Source organism: Sturnira hondurensis, unplaced genomic scaffold (genome assembly GCF_014824575.4).
Source record: "Sturnira hondurensis isolate 20B ecotype Veracruz unplaced genomic scaffold, ASM1482457v3 Scaffold0004136, whole genome shotgun sequence".
In the NCBI taxonomy this organism is placed as follows: Eukaryota; Metazoa; Chordata; class Mammalia; order Chiroptera; family Phyllostomidae; genus Sturnira; species Sturnira hondurensis.
In genome coordinates this window covers 43,967,966-43,985,172 of record NW_028076767.1, presented here as the reverse complement: position 1 = coordinate 43,985,172, position 17,207 = coordinate 43,967,966, and the positions used below count along the sequence as shown (strand labels likewise).

General features: G+C 35.2%; 1 protein-coding gene across 1 annotated transcript in view; it reads right to left on the bottom strand.

Annotated features, from left to right (window-relative positions):
* TLK1 (tousled like kinase 1) overlaps positions 1-17,207 on the bottom strand; it is a 154,396-nt gene that overhangs the window by 94,600 nt on the left and 42,589 nt on the right. The window lies entirely within an intron of this gene.

The window sequence follows — 17,207 nt, the reverse complement described above, 5'->3', positions numbered from 1 at the left end:
TTTCTACAGAATTCTGGCACTAAGTGACATTACTATTTAATAATTTTGTTTATAGATATACTTTATTTATCTATATTTTAAACCAAGGTTTATTTTATTACTATCACATCCCCAAGTTTTCCTACAGTTGACAGTTTTAAATGTTTTCAGTTTCTAGCACACAGATGAAACACACACATATACCAAACAGATCAATAAGCTAACATCTCTTATAAAACAATCACCTTGAGAATAAAGGGAGGGAAATCAGCATCCTCATATAATTGCTACTATCCAGACTAAAGCACGACAAATCTAGCTAAAGTTCGATTAACTTCTTAAAAATTCTTCTACCCATGACTGCTAATTCTCTACTGACATAAATGAGTGATCCTTAAAGGGAGCAAGAAGGGTATTATCAGAATCCAGAACCACATGTGGAACATTTTCCATTGACACAAGAGCACTTCCACACATCCTGACTATCCACTCCTAAAGTTTAAGAACTATTCCTATACACCTTATTTAAGTTCCTGTCATTATCTTTCATCTCTTTCTAGAGAGGACTAGATGGGTAACGACCATGCTTCCCCATTTATTTGCATCCCTGTATCTGTATTAAGTCTTCCCTCTGCACTCCTCCTTTTTCCATCTCAGACAATGAGGTAACCACCTTTAAAAAGCCAAAGGCTTCAATTCTTGCTTTTGATTCCATTCCTTCTAAGTATAGTCCTGACAATATACTTTAAAAGTACCATCAATGCTTCTAATTTTTTCATCCTGCTATTACACATCAGAAATCGTATACTATTCCTTTCTAGGAGTAGGGGGACAAACTTTTAATCTTTGGTTTTTAAAATACGCTATTCTAGTTTTCAGAATTCAACCATGTCTTTCTGCTTCTTTGCTTGTTCTCTGTTAACTATGATATCCCCAGGGGTCAACTCATGGCTTTCTGCTCTTTTCATACTCCCTCCTGCTTCAAAATGATGATGCTCAAATAAAACACCTAGTATATGCCAAGCTAGTCCAGTCTTAAGGTTGGCCCTGGAAATAAAGGGCTTATAACTCATTGAGATTTTGATATATATATATATATATATATATATATATATATCAAACCACACACACACACACATATATATATATATATCAAACCATATATATATATATATATGGTTTTTAAAATAGGGTCTAAATTATCATTTTGTGTATGTATATGTATGCATGTGTGTATATATATATATATATATATATATATATGTTTAAAAATCCTATCAATTCTACCCTGCCACAGGAGTATTTTGAAATCACCTTTTAAAAATGAGTATACAGTTGCTCTAAATATTCTTGCACAATTAATCTGTAAACAAATGTTTTGTTCTTCTTAATACCTATGAGTGGAATTGATGGATCATGAGAATATGCCATGTGAACTACTTCAGAAACTGCTATGTCTCCAAAGTAGTTGTACTATTTTACATTCCTATGTGCTTACCAATATTTGATGTTGACTTTTTAAAACCTTTTTTATAGCAGTATGAAGTGCTACTCAGCTTTGGTTTTGATTTGTATTTCCCTGATTACTAACGGTATTAGCAGCTTTTCATGAGCTTACTGGCAATTTGTATATCTTTATTGTTGATGCTAAGAATTATTTTCAAGTCTGCTGCCCAAATTTTTATTAGGTTGTTATTTATATGGAGGAATTACTTAATGTATTCCAGATAAAAATCATCATCAGATAACAGATGATAAACAGGAAAAAACTATTTCTCTATATCTAATATTTTTTTCCATTTTATTTTTGGTGTTTTGACAAGCATATGTGTTTAATTTTTGGTGAAAAGAAAGTTGAAGTGTTTCACTTTGGTGAAGTGAAAATTAACTAATCTTCTATTCTAAAAAAATTTTGCATGACCCAAAGTAAAAGAAATACCATCTTTAGAGGTTTGTTTTTTCTGTTAAGGTCCATGACCATCCTAAATTAATACTTATGCACAGTATTAGGTCAAGGATTTTTTCCCCATGTTTTTATTTTATTACCACCATTCATTACAAAACAAGCAAAACTCTACTACGCCAATAAATAGTGTCAGTCACTCTGTCAAGTCAAACATAGTAAGTATATGGTACTGGTATAAAAACAGACTTATGAACCCCCAATGGGATAAAATAGAGACCAGAAATAAACCCTTACATACATGGTAAAATGATTTTCAGTAAGTGTGCCAAGACCACTCAATGAGGAAAGAAAAGTCTTTCAACAAATATTGCTGAGAAAACTGGATATCCACATGCAAAAATATTAAACTGGACCCTTACCCAAATGCCATATATAAAATTTAACTTAAAATGAATCATGTATCTAAACGTAAGACCTAAAACTATGAAAGTCTTAGAGGAAAACATAAGGGAAAAGCTTTAAGTCACAGGATTTGGCAATGATCTCCTGATTTTGAGAGAAATAAAAGGCATAGGCAATAAAAGAGAAAATAGGTAAGCTGGACTTCACCAAAATTAAAAACTTTTGTACATTAAAAGACGCCATCAAGAAAGTGAAAAGGCAGCCCAAAAGATGGGAGAAGATATCTGCAAATCATGTATCTCATAAGTAATTAGTATCCAGACTATATAAAGAAATCCTACAACTCAACAACAAAAACGCAATTTAAAAAATGGGCAAAGAATTTGAACAGATATTTCTCAAAAAAAAAAAAAGAAAAGAAAAAAAAAGATATACAACTAACCAGTAAGGACATAAAACAAGGCTCAATATCATTAATCATTAAAAAATGCAAATCAAAACTACAATGAGTTACAACTTCATACACATTAGGATAGCTATTATTTTTTAAAAAGAACCAGAAAATAATGAGTGTTAGCTAGGATGTGGAAAAATGTGAACCTGTGCGCACTGCTGGAATATAAACTGGTGCTACCACTGGGGAAACAGTATAGCAGTTGCTCAAAAAATTAAACACAGAATTATCATATAATCCAGAAAGTCCACTTCAGAGAATAAATCCAATAGAAGTAAAAAGGACTAGAATAGAATTTGTATACCCATGTTGATAGAAGTATTATTCACAATAGCTAAAAGGTATAAGCAACTTAAATGTCCACCAATGAATAGGTAAAATGTGGTACATTCATAAAATGGAATATTATTCAATATTAAAAAAAGGAGGAGACATGACAACAGTGTGGTGATCGTGGGGAGTGGGGCATGGGGTGGGTGGAGGTGGAAAAGGACATGGGGGGAGATAAGTGGAAAGGCCATGGAAAAAAATTTTTTAAATGAAGGAAATTTTGATACAAGCTGCAACATAGGTAAACTGAAGGTATTATGCTAAGTGAAATAAGCCAGACACCAAAGGACAAATCAGTACTGTGTGAATCCACTTACATGAGTTTCCTAGAGTACTCAAATTCAGGAACCAAAAACACAGTGGTGGTTCCCAAAGGTAGAGAGGGGCATGGTGTAATGAAGCTTTAGTGTTTAGTGGATATAGAATTTCATTCAGCTGGGGAAGACAGAAGTTCTGAAGATGGATGTTGGTGATGGCAGTACAAACTAAACCATACATTTTAAAGATGGTTAAAAGGGTAAAATTTATATTATGTATATTTTACCACAATTCTTAAAAATAACTTTTGAAAGAGAAAAAATTAAATTGGACTTCATCAAATTTTTAATTTTGCTAGTTCAAAAGATATGGTTATAAAAATAAAAAGAACAAGAGATTGAGAGAAAAATGTTTCCAAAACATTTATGTGCTACATATACTATGTTCACTCTTTGGCTTGGTAACCAACTGATGGCCCACTGGAATAAAGATGGGGACATCAGTCTCTACTTTGACCTGAGTCTCTACTCAGTCTCATAATGTGGTATTTTGTTGCCCATTGTTTATTTCTTAGATGTACAGCTTCCTTTAAAGCAGGGGTGTCAAACTCTTTTTCACTGGGTGCCACATCAGCCTCATGGTTGCCTTCAAAGAGCCAAACTGAATTTTAGGACTCTATAAATGTTAACTACTCCTTAACTAGGGGCAAGGAGCTGGGCGCTGCTGCTGGGTAGAAACAAGGTGCTAGGCCAGATAAAACAGGTGGAGGGCCAGATTAGGTGTGGAGTGGGCCTTGTGTTTGCCACCTGTGCTTTAGAACTTCCCCCTCCCCTATGAAGTCCTAGAGGAAGCTATATACTTAAGGCAAAAAACAAAACAACAACAAAAAATACTGCAAACAATGTTTTTAACTGAAAACTCTTACTAGGGGTCCCAATCTTGCTATAGTCCTTAACACATTCTAACAAGTTTTTGTGATGTTTTAAATAGGCACTATATGCGAGAGCCCCTACTGGCACATAATAGATGCTTGATAAATATTAGTGTACCTGCCTACAATCTAAACTTGAATACTAAAGGCTTGCTTCTCTAAATGCAGCTCACTGACCATCAGCATTTGTTATCATTTCAGATGCTTTTAAGAAACACAAAATCTTGGATCCCACCCCAACCCAACAAAATTAGACTCTGCATTTTAATCACACCTTCATGTAATTATTATAGGCATTCATATTTGGAAAGCACTGCTATAGAGTATGGTCCACAAACTTTCTCTGTAAAGGGCCAGATCATAAATATTTTAGTCTTTGCAGGCCAATAGGCAAAATCATATACATGATTACATAATGAGGGAAAAACTTCTTACTGAAAAAATTCAAGATAAATAACTGAGCACAGTATTTATAACATGTAAGTCTCCTAATTTAAAAATGAAATTGGAAGGGATAATGTTTCACTTAATTCCAGTTTCCTATCATCAAAATCCATTGCAAATGCTCATCTGTTAATGCTGATCGAATTTTATGTATTTATCTTTGAAAATGTCTTTTCTGACAGGCACTATCAAGTACTGGTATTAATCCACAAGCATATGATTTTAATTAACATATTCATTACTTTAAAGGCAGTTGTGGAAGTCTATTAGATTCTTTCAATATCTGTCTTACAGTGGAGTAAGACAAAAATAGTCCTTGCTATAGTCCTTGCTAAACTGCAAGTTAATCACTTCCAATTGAAGGTTAGGTAAAGTTCTCAAGTGCACAATTTAATGAATTTTTAATTATTGGGAACTTTTTGCACTTGTATCAATATCTGGAAAAATGCTGCTAAAACTAAAGTTTGAATTTAGAAAAATAAATTCATGCAAATTTAAGTGGGAATGAAGATCTCACTTTGACAACACGAGAAATGTAGAAAGTAGCTTGATGTTACTTGTGATTCAAACATCAGTTGCCATTAAAATGACTTTACTTCAGCTAAATTTTGCATGTAAGCACTATTTTGTCTTATAATTTTAGGTTATATTCTTTCAAAACATTTCCTAGTCTGCAGGAAAAACAAAGTTCCAAAGCCAATTAGAATTTAGTAATAGTATTTGAGGGCCATCCTCTTTGTTCGGAAAAATTTCTTCCAGCCCTTACCTCAAAAAAATTGGAGTAATATTTTACCACTGCTAAGCCAGACAGTATATTCAGCTTCTAACAAAAATCCATGGAGCTGATACTAGGTACATCCATGAAAGCAAATGAAATTCACCATTGACAATACTGATTCAACAACACGATAAATTCAAGTATTTTCTGCAAAGTACATGCTGATGAATAATGCAATGAATAACCACAGGCTTTAAAAACCTCCCATTTTTTGCAAGCTTTGTGAATTTGTCCAAATAAGCCTTTTCTGTTCCACACACACTTTTACCACCATCAGCTGTAGCACATCTGAGCAGATTCCACTTCAGATTGTACAGTTTTTTCTCAACTTTGAAAATATTCTCACCTATAGTTATTATACACAGACTGTTCACAGAGGCTAATTATTTTTTGGCCACTTCAAACTTGGCATTGACACCTTGAATAAACAATAACTCAGCAGTATCAATAACATCTTCTGACTCAAGAGCCAAGGAAAATCACTCTTTACCACCACTTACTTTCTTTTTAATCAACTTCAAATATCCTCAACTCTTAAATCAACTGTTCTTGTCAAAAAGTTAATGGACTAAAACAAGTTTTTCTTCCCTCTGTAAACACTTATTAGTTGCAATCAAACAGAACTGAATTAATTCACCACCAGCAAATGGCTTTCCTTGCCTGGCTAACAAATGAGCCACTCAGAAACTTATTTTGGTAGCAGCCCTGTTTTCCATGTTTATTTTATGATGAAATTATACTATAATGAGATGTGCCTTTTTAAATTAACTGTTACTTTAAGAAAATTGAGAGTTGAGAATACTGTGGTATAGAAATGTATAGAAATGTATAGAAATTACTGTTTTAGTAATGTCAACCTATAAAGTGTTCTCTCACAGCTACAGTATCACTACATAAGAGCATGTTTTGGTTATGTAATTCAGTAAGAAAATAATACTACACTATGCCTTAAAAGCACTCAAAACACTGTCAGTCATAACAGCAGCAATGACATTTGTAGAGAACAAAAAGCCGTACAAAGTGATGAGAATGCGATTTGTCTCAACTACCCAGATCTGTCACTATAATGCAAAAGCAGCTGTGTCCCAATAAAACTTTATTAATGGGCACTAAAGTTTGAATTTCACATGTCACAAAGTATTGTTCTTCAATTCTTTTAACCATGCAAAAACATGTAGTTTGCTAAATCAATTTGTAGCAAACACATTTCAAAGATTTGTGAAACCTTAATCTTTTATGAAATCAAACTGTCATTTCTGACACCAAAAATTTGTCCTCAATCATAAGAGGTGAGCTTTTCTGAAGAATGTTAATTTCACTACAATCCATTAAATTTTAATACAATGTTTATATTTTGACAAAGAAAGTATAAAGGTTATATAAAGACCACATATCCATCCTTGAAGAATACCCTATTTCAAAATAAAACCATCTGCCTCCTAATTATGCTAGTATGCTACTATTCTTACTTAACTGCTCCCTGGGTTTAATGTAAATCCAAAACTGCACAATATGTAACAAGAGATGCCCCTACTCAAATTAAAGACCAATCACATTTCTATTCTATGAAGAAAAATTTTAGGGTAACAATATAAATGAAGGCCACAAGTTGACCCATGACAGCAGCTTACCATGGCCCCTCTTAATAAAGATTTATCTCTCCCTCTCTTATACATACACTCAAAAAATGTTAGTTATTATATTGGAAAGTACGGTCTCCCTAGGTAGTCAGTCTAAAAAAGGATACATGTATTTGGTCATAGTATCAGTTCTGATTAATCAACATTACTATGTAGCTATTCCACTTTCTTTATGACAAGAAATCTATTTTTCATTATATCATTTTTTAATAGCCTTAAGCCTTCATCTTCCTTGGCAAACAGTCAAAACAAAAATCACACTATCTAGAAAGCATGTGTTCAAAGGATCATACCAGTATCAAAAAGTAAAAGAAATTACTTTGTTTACTAAGACCTTTCTCACAGTACAGTCAACTGCTGCTAAGCCATCACCTCTCATTTTAAAATTTAAAACTTCCTGAAGTCTGATAATATTTTAACTCACTCCAGTTTTTAATTGTATATTTCATATTATGTCTGATAAGCTGATTTATACAAGAAAGGCTTCTACTTTTCACATTATGCCCAACAAGGCAGAAAACACTGATTAAAAATAGAAATACTATGTTAAAGTTAGAAATTATTTAAGCAAAAAATATTTCACTTAAGTCATTCCTTTTCATTAGTTTTTAAATGCATTTCAAAGTATACAAAACAAAAAGAATTCAAGAAGTCTAAACTGTGTAACACTCTGTAAGTACTGACTTTTGCCATTATAAGTAACATGGTTTATATATGGAACATATCTATTTTAATGCACAGTATTTTGCATCACAAATCTGGTTAACATAAGCATCATTTTTGTTGACTACAATCTATTTCATCATTTATTCCACAGTTTGACATTTCAAACTATTGAAAACCTATTTAAAACCTGACCTATTTAAAACCAAATATTCTAATATTTTGGCATTAAGAAAATAAGCTATCATAAAAGCAACCCAATATCTTGATTTTCCAATAAACTTACTCCTTCATGAACCTAGTAAGACATCTCCTACATTTCTTCCTAATGATTTAAAAATTAACATTTGGAAATTTAATACATTTAGAATTTAATTGTATCTAGAATTTTTTCCAAAGGAAAATGTCATACAATTTCTCATAAATTTGACGTTCTCTGCTGGTCTGAAGTACCTCTCTGGTCATCTATCACATTCTTTTTTTAAAAAATACATTTTATTGATTATGCCATTACAGTTGTCCCATTCCCCCCCCCTCCCCTCCACCCTGCACATCCCTCCCCCATCATTACCCCCCCTTCGTTCATGTCTATGTGTCAAAAGTTCTTTAGATTCTGTATTTCCCATAGTATTCCTGCCCTCCCCCATTTATTTTCTACCTACCATCTATGCTACTTATTCTCTGTACCTTCTCCCCTCTTCTCCTCCTCCCACTCCCCTGTTGCTAACCCTCCATGTGATCTCCATTTCTGTTTCAACTCCCGATCTATCTGTCCTCTTGGTTTGCTTTTGTTTTAGATGTGGTTGTTAATAACTGTGAGTTTGCTGTCCTTTCTCTGTTCATATTTTTTATCTTCTTTTTCTTAGATAAGTCCCTTTAACATTTCATATAATAAGGGCTTGGTGATGATGAACTCCTTGAATTTGACCTTATCTGAGAAGCACTTTATCTTTCCTTCCATTCTAAATGAAAGTTTTGCTGGATAAAGCAGACTTGGAACACTTCTTTCCAGCCCTTTCTTGCCTGGAAGGTCTCTTTTGAGAAATCCGCTGACAGTCTGATGGGTACTCCTTTGTAGGTGACTGTCCCCTTATCTCTTGCTGCTTCTAGGATTCTCTCCTTCATTTTAGTCTTGGCTAATGTAATTATGATGTGCCTTGGTGTGTTCCTTCTTGGGTCCAACTTCTTTGGGGCTCTCTGAGCTTCCTGGATTTCCTGGAAGTCTATTTCCTTTGCCAGACTGGAGAAGTTCTCCTTTATTATTTGTTCAAATCAGTTTTCCACTCGTGGCTGTTCCTCTTCCCCTTCTGGTACCCCTATAATCCGGATGTTGGAACATTTAAAGATGTCCTGGAGGTTCCTAAGCCTCTCCTCATTTGTTTGAATTCTTCTTTCTTCCTTCTTTTCTGTTTGGTTGTTTCTTTCTTCCTTATGGTCCACTCCCTTGATTTGAGTCCCAGTTTCCTTTCCATCACTATTGGTTTCCTGTGCATCTCCCTTCATTTCAATCAGTTTAGCCTTCATATGTTCCTCTAATTTGTGGCTAAAAATCAACCAGTTCTGTGAGCATCCTGATCACCAGTATTTTGAACTGTGCATCTGAAAGGTTGGCTATTTCTTGGTCACTTAGAATTATAGGCTCTGGGGCTCTGAGCTGACCTTGAGTCATAATGTTGGGTCTGTTCGCACCTGTTATGTTTGAGGGGCGGAGTCTTGGGTGTTCACCAGGACCCAGCAACTCAGTTGCTGGGTTGTGACCCTGTATGTGGGGGTGGGGTCAGAGAGGGAAAAAAATGGCGCTTTGCTCCACTCTGTTCTCGCTCAGATTTCTGTCCCCTCTGGTGCTGGCTCCTGGGTGTGTGGGCCCGTGTACTCTCCAGGACCCTGTGGGTCTCTCCAACGAACTCTCTATGAGCCTGGTAGCCTCCCCTGGCCCCTCGACCCTGAGAAAGTCTTTCCAGTTGGTGCTTTCAGGCTCTAATTCCCATCACTGGGGCCCTAGCCTGAGCGGTCTGTCTCACTATTCGCTCCTTTGCTTGGTTTATGTGTGTGCGAATGTGTGACCGCAGTCAGCCAGCCACCCTGCACCCTCACTGGGTCCGCCCGTCGCCACCCCACGCCTGAGATCCACCAAATGCTTCTGCCTCCGCCTCCTGGGTTGGTTGGACCCAACGATCTTTCCAGCCCGACCCCACTCCTCAGCTGACTCCTCCCCTCTTACTAGTCTGGCCGAATGATTCCTTGTTGTTGGACTTCCATGTAGTTCAATTTTCTGTGTTTGGGCTGCGTTTTTGTTAGTAAAACTTTGTTGTCTTTAAACTTAGTTGTGGGAGGGGGCAATGTTTCCACCTATGCCTCCATCTTGGCCGGAAGTTTTATCTGTCACATTCTTATGTAAACTGTCTCACTAAACTATCCGCTTTAGAGCTATATATCTATCTTTCTATCTATGTACACATACAAATATATGTATGAATTACACATATACACATAAATGTACTCACACATATACACATAAATATCTTACCTACCATGACTGAAAAGAATAAGCACAAAAAGCTAGGTTCCTGAATCTAGTCTATACATTCAGTTAGATAAGCCTGTGGTGAAGATAAGACAGATCTGATCTAGAATCTTTAAGATGGTCATTTTAAACACTTTTGCTGTAACCCGTATAGCAGAAGATTCAGACACACAAAGACCAAATTATTTATAGAAGGAAATATAGCCTGCATCCGAGGTAAAGCATAGAGCCTTGTTTTGGCTTCTCTATACTGACACCACCTTAGAGATGAGATAATTTAATCTCAATTTTATTCTTTTAAGTAAAAAATAATGCCCGACAGCTCATTTTTCTTTCATCAAAAATAAATACATACACAGATTAGGTTGTGTGAGCATGGCCAAATTGCTTAACCTCTTCATGTTTTCAGCTTGCTTATACATAAAATGAAAAAAAGTACAAACTTCATAGTTGTTAAAAGTAAGTTTATATAAAGGATTCTGAGCTAACCTGTCACAATAAATGTGACCATATGCTGTATGTATGCTAAAACACAAGTGCTCAAAAAAACACTGGCATATTAGTAATACGTAATATAAGCTTCCTTCCAACTTTCTCCCTGAGGTTATAAATTCCTGGTAGATAGAACAGCATATACTTTAATGCCTAATTTCTTATGCTTATGTAGTAGTTAATGTAACTCATTTTCCTCTAGCTTCAGGCACAGAACAATTTGCTATTTTTAAAATCAATCAGTCAATCTCCATATACACACATATACATATGTAAAAGCATGTATATATATTCAGATACACACATCTGTGTATTTTTACACTAGGTTTTTTCCCTACTTTAACATACAGGTCTCATTTTAAAGATAAGAAAATGAAGACACTGAGAGGTTAAATTTATTGTCTTTTGTTAGAACTTATATCCACTCAGCTAAGCATCCCAGTCCACAAAGAACAGTCCAAAAGAAAGACGTGAGGGTGGGGGAGTACGGGAGAGGTGAGGAGAGGGTGTGTGTGTGTGTGGAGAGCAAGCGTGCACTTTAACATGTAAGAAGAATGTTCTCCAGGAAAGCTCCAAAATAGGAATTTGGTTAAAACCTGACCTATTTAGTAATTACCCTCTCTTCGCTAATAGAAAGTCAACTGGTATCCTAACCCTAACCAAAGTACTAATTACGTAAGAATCTTTTCAAGTTTATTGCCTTTCCTTATTATTAATATAATACATGTTTGTTGAAATAAATAATATGGAAGTAAAAAAAAATCAAGTCCCAATACTCTCCTGTCTCCCAAAATCCCACTCCTCCAAGGTATATACCATCTGATACACCTTAAAAAGACCAGTTGTGATTTACTGCCCCACAGTATTCCTTCTTGGTCTATTCTTCTGTCTCAAGGGTGCAAGGTGAAAGGAGGGTTTTTATTTGTTATATACAGCCCATCTGCAGCAGCAAAGTAAATCTCTGACCAGAAAGAAAGCTGTCTCGCGCGGTATGTCAGAAGTCCAAGTTAAGTACTATACACCTATGAAAATATTGCCTGAAACAATGTATTATAATAAAAAGGATAAAATATTCTCAACATTTATATAGTGACAACATCATCATAAATATTGTTTCACCAACATCATCTCTATATCATGTTTTCAATGAGATTCCTAAATGGGCTTCTGTCGACATTTACTGTTGCAATATCACTTCAGGGTTAAGACTATGAGCTCTGATGTCAGACTGAGTTCAAATCCCAGATCTGTCACTTAATGACCACATCTATAAAATCCTGGTAATAATACAGCCTGAGAGGATTGTTATATGAATTAAATGAAATAATACTTGTAAGCCCATAGCAGGTTCCCAAAAACACAAAACCTCAATTGTTTTTATTTACTATTATTGAGGCCCGGAAAAATATGCAACTTGCACAAAATCATATGCCAAGTAAGTGATGTGAGAAGAGAAAGCAAGAGGTTATTAGCAGACAGCAGGACATTCCAATGTACTCACTCGCTCTTCAATTTCTCTAGCCCAAGCCTTCGAATAAGAAAAATTTTTAATTAATAAATTCACAAGGTTTTCAACAAAACAGACTACTCTGCTTAGGAACCCTATCTACTCAAAATACATATGTTTAACACAAATTATCATGCTTGATAAAAAAATAAACAATCTTTAGCCACCATTCCTAACTACAAACTACTATAAAACTATAGAGAATGTCAAAAGTTTAGGTTTCAGAAGCACAAATTAGCACATAAACCCCTTAAGATCAGAATGTCCTCTAGCAAAACACACTTCCAAGGGACCAAGTCACCCAAGAAACAAAATGTTTAAATTTTAGTAATAATTTCTATTACTTGCAACCTTAATAGAAATACCAATCTTTAACTTGAGATAAATACATAATATGAGCTAAGCAAATCAATTTGAACAAAGGACAAGAAATTATGATTTTTACCAGGTTGGACCATATGAAATTACAGATATCCATCCATTTTTAATCCACTAAGTAAGTTCACACAGTTTAACCTAATACTCAATGACCAGAATGGCCCATGGCGGTGATTTTTAACCTTTTTCATCTCATAGCACATATACACTAATTACTAAAATTCTAAGTCACACCAAAAAACCTGTATTTTCCTTATCTGACAAAAAAAGTATAAATTTTGATTCATTCACACCGAATGACTACTGCTGTATCGGCTATTAGCATTTTCTAATTTGACCGTGTCAATGAAGACAGTTCAGTGCCCCTGACTAAATAGTCAGGTATCACATTTTAAAAATTTGTGTAGCACACTGGTTACAAGCCACTGGCTTATGGTGTACAATCAATACCCAAGGATCTCTGCAAATGATTATGACTGGCATTTTTTACAGTATTCAGTTATTTGAAGAAATTGTGGGTCACACCAATCTCGTATTATCTTTTACCTGTGTATTAATCTCAAAGCTGCCAAAACAGAGTGACAAATGCAAAGTCTTGCTAAGTTATAACAAAAGGCTGACCCTCAAATTTATACCACAGTATTCCAGCAAAGTCTGGCTTATTGATTTACAAAGTCTGGCTTATTCCAAGTTTCCTTTGGATTATAGTTCTTTTCTGACTTCATATTTCTATCCCAATGCCAAATTTATTTACCTTATATAAAAAAGGACATGTATTTTTATGAAATAGTGATAAAAAAAAGCAATTTTACTTCTTTCCCTTTTTACCCTAGTCATAAAACTAAAATTGCCAACAGTAAAGAAAAATGCAAAAGTGCCAAAAATTAGAACCTAAAATATTCCAACCATTACATAGTCTTACTACCTAAAGATAGCCAATGTCAAAATTTCAGGTTTATTTTCTTCCAATCTGCTTTCTGTATACTTTTTATTCAATATTTACTGTTACACTTTATAGCAGTCCCTGGCATTCAAAGATGGTTCCCTGTTTACAATTTCAATCTTTTGCTAAAGACCTTGAGAAGTTGATAACAAAACACAACCACCACTTGCTCATGAGGGGCTGAGAGAAACTGACACTCCATCCAATTCTATTTGGGTTTGCTTTTCCTTACCTATAATCATATATCCAAAAACTCATATAGTTACCTCAACCTCCACCAAAAAGCTTTTTGAAAATTATTTTCTCCAAATAAACCAAATTAATAATATAAATGAGGAGAATGTGCAGTTCTTCACCATAAAAACATCACATAAACATGTATTTCTATGTACTGTCCTAATAATATAATGCAGTATACATGTTTCAATAAAATCGACTTAAATTTTCTTATAAATAAATAAATGTTTGTGTTAACACTGAAAATTTTCAAAGCAGTGTGATGTGTACCTTAAGGTTCATTGCAATATTCACTCTATCTTAATGAATTAAAAATTTTCCATAACGGAAAGTTAATATTTTATATTCTCTTACATTTTTTGAGGGGAATATGTGTTTTTTCAGAGAATTCACCAATTTCAGAACCATGAAAGTTATCTGGGGCACCCATCACTACTATCAGGATTCTACACTAATCACTATTTTGTACCCTATGTTCTTCTAATTATATAACGGCAGTTTCCCACATTATGATAGTGTTTTCATGGCCACCCAACATTTCATTAAATGGAGGTATATTAATATATTTAATTATTCTTCTAACATTGGCAATTCACATGGTTTCTAATTTCTTGCTATTAAAAAGAGTGCTGAAACAAACACTGTTCTACCTAAAATGTTTTGTTTTTGTAAAAAGATTTTATTTAAGAAAGATTTTATTTATTTCTAGAGAAAGGGAAAGGGAGGGAGAGAAACATCAATGTGTGGTTGCCTTCTTCATGCTCCTAACTGGGGCCCTGGCCTGCAACCCTACTCTGACTGGGAATTGAACCAGTGACCTGGGAATTTGGTTTGCAGGCTGGCACTCAGTCCACCAAGCCACACTAGCCAGGGCTGTTTTATTTAAATTTAGTATTATTTCCTTACAAAAATGACCCCCAAAACATTATAGGAAAATGATATGTAAATATTTACTTATCTCTTCCCAGCCCATTCCTGCAATCTCCAGTGAGATTCAACAGTCAACTGTTAAGAACACTGTTAACACAGTAGGCCCAAGGATATTATCTTCAGAAAAGCCTACCAGTAAAGAAATTCCCACTTTTCCCTAACTGGTAAGGGTGGTTCACAGTGCCTAGATTGATTGACCAATATATATTGCATAAAGATACCCCAACGAAAACTTCGAGTGTGGATTCTCTAGTGGACTTCCCGGGATAGATTTACTGCATACTTGTTGNCATTCCTGCAATCTCCAGTGAGATTCAACAGTCAACTGTTAAGAACACTGTTAACACAGTAGGCCAAGGATATTATCTTCAGAAAAGCCTACCAGTAAAGAAATTCCCACTTTTCCCTAACTGGTAAGGGTGGTTCACAGTGCCTAGATTGACTGACCAATATATATTGCATAAAGATACCCCAACGAAAACTTCGAGTGTGGATTCTCTAGTGGACTTCCCGGGATAGATTTACTGCATACTTGTTGCTGGGGGAAGAACGTGTGCTGCACATGCCCATCTTAGGAGAACAAAAGGAAGCCTACAGAGGGATTTCCCCAGCCCACACCTATGCCTTTACTGGGACATTATAATATATCTCAACCATGAACACAACTATCTGGTAAGCCCACTAGTCTTTCTAGCAAATCTCTGAACATGGCGGTAGCCTTGGGGACGCGTGATATGCTATCATTCAGCCTGCTAGACTATACTGAAAAACAGGCAGACAGAATGCCTGGTTACTAGTGAGGTACCATGTTATGGCCCTAGGCAAGAACTAGCATTTACCTTACTATTATAATATAAATTATATATTCATATACTTATATATTATGTATTTTAAATACATTATATATGTTATATATTTGAGGTTATGGAAGACACTATAAGTTAACTGCACATATCTTTTTCTCCTGCCAAATCAAGAGAATGCTTCTTAGTTCTCAAACTCCCTAGCAGGCGTGGTCATTTTGAATATACAGTTGTATTAATGAGCCAGCACATCTCCTTTCACTAGAATACAAGCTCCAAAAGAAAAGGAAATGGGGAGTTGAGATGGGGTGGTTATTTGTCCACTCAACACACAGAAGACTGTCAATGAATATTTGCTGAATGAGCACCAATGGGTGTGGCTCAGCTGGTTGGAGCATCATCCCATAACCGAAGGGTTGTGAGTTAGATATCCACTCAGGGCATGTACCTAGACTGTGGGTTTGATCTCCAGCCTGGGGGCATATGGGAGGCAACCAATCAATGTTTCTCTCCCTCCCATTCCTCTCTCTCTAACAGCAATGGAAAAATGTCCTCAGCGAGGATGGATGGATGATGGATGGATAAATAAATATTTCCTGGATGAATAAATGGTTATTCTTAGGAATCTCCAAAGTCTCAAATTGAAGAAACTCAGTCTAAAAATGCAAATTCGTATCTCAACTCCACAACTCAGTAACTGTCAACCTCAGTTTCCTCATTCATAAAATGAAAATAACCACCTAACTTACTGGCATAAAGATGAAAACAATACTACATACGGGTAAACTCCTGGTAGGCTCTCAATACTAACATAAACCTTATTTGGAAAACCAAGGAACTATATATAATTTCCTATAGCTGAAAATGTAAACTTACATAATAAAGTTTTTTAAAAAGATAGAAGCTGAGCTATGTGAATTACTTGGGAAATATTATAGCTTCTGCAGGTCTGAGTAATTAGATTCCAGAATGGATTCATGGGCATCAGCGAGGTGGCCCCTACAGTGATCTAGGAAAGGGAAAACATTAGCTTGGACTAGAGCCCTAACATACCAGAAAGGTTATCTAGGAGACAAAACAAACAAACAAACAAAAACAAAAAGGCTTGGTGACACACTAAATTTAGGAAGTCAGGGAAAAGTGTGTCTGACTTACACATGGATAGCTGACAGCAACAGTCACTAAAAAAGGACCTGGTATTGGGAGAACCATAAACTCCTTTTTGAAGACACTGAATTTGGTGTTTTAGGGACAACAGTGTGTTTCTTCTGGTAGGCCTCCCTTATCTTATTTACTTAGCAACAAAGAATGAAACTCAATGAAAAGCCTATTTTATGGGCAAAGGTTCATTGAATTACCACTAGCAAAGAGCAGCAGGGTAGTAAGAAGGAAGAATACAAAGAAAGCCCAGCTCACTATACAGAAAATAAAAGTAGAGAAAAGATGAGAAAAAGCTTTTCACTGACCATCTAGATATTGAAAATTTCATCTATACTATGGATCATTTATATGATCAGCATTATTATAAATCACTAAAAGGCAAATAAGACAGTGCTAGAACTCACATTATGAATACAGAAAAACAAAACAAAACAAAAAAACTTAAAA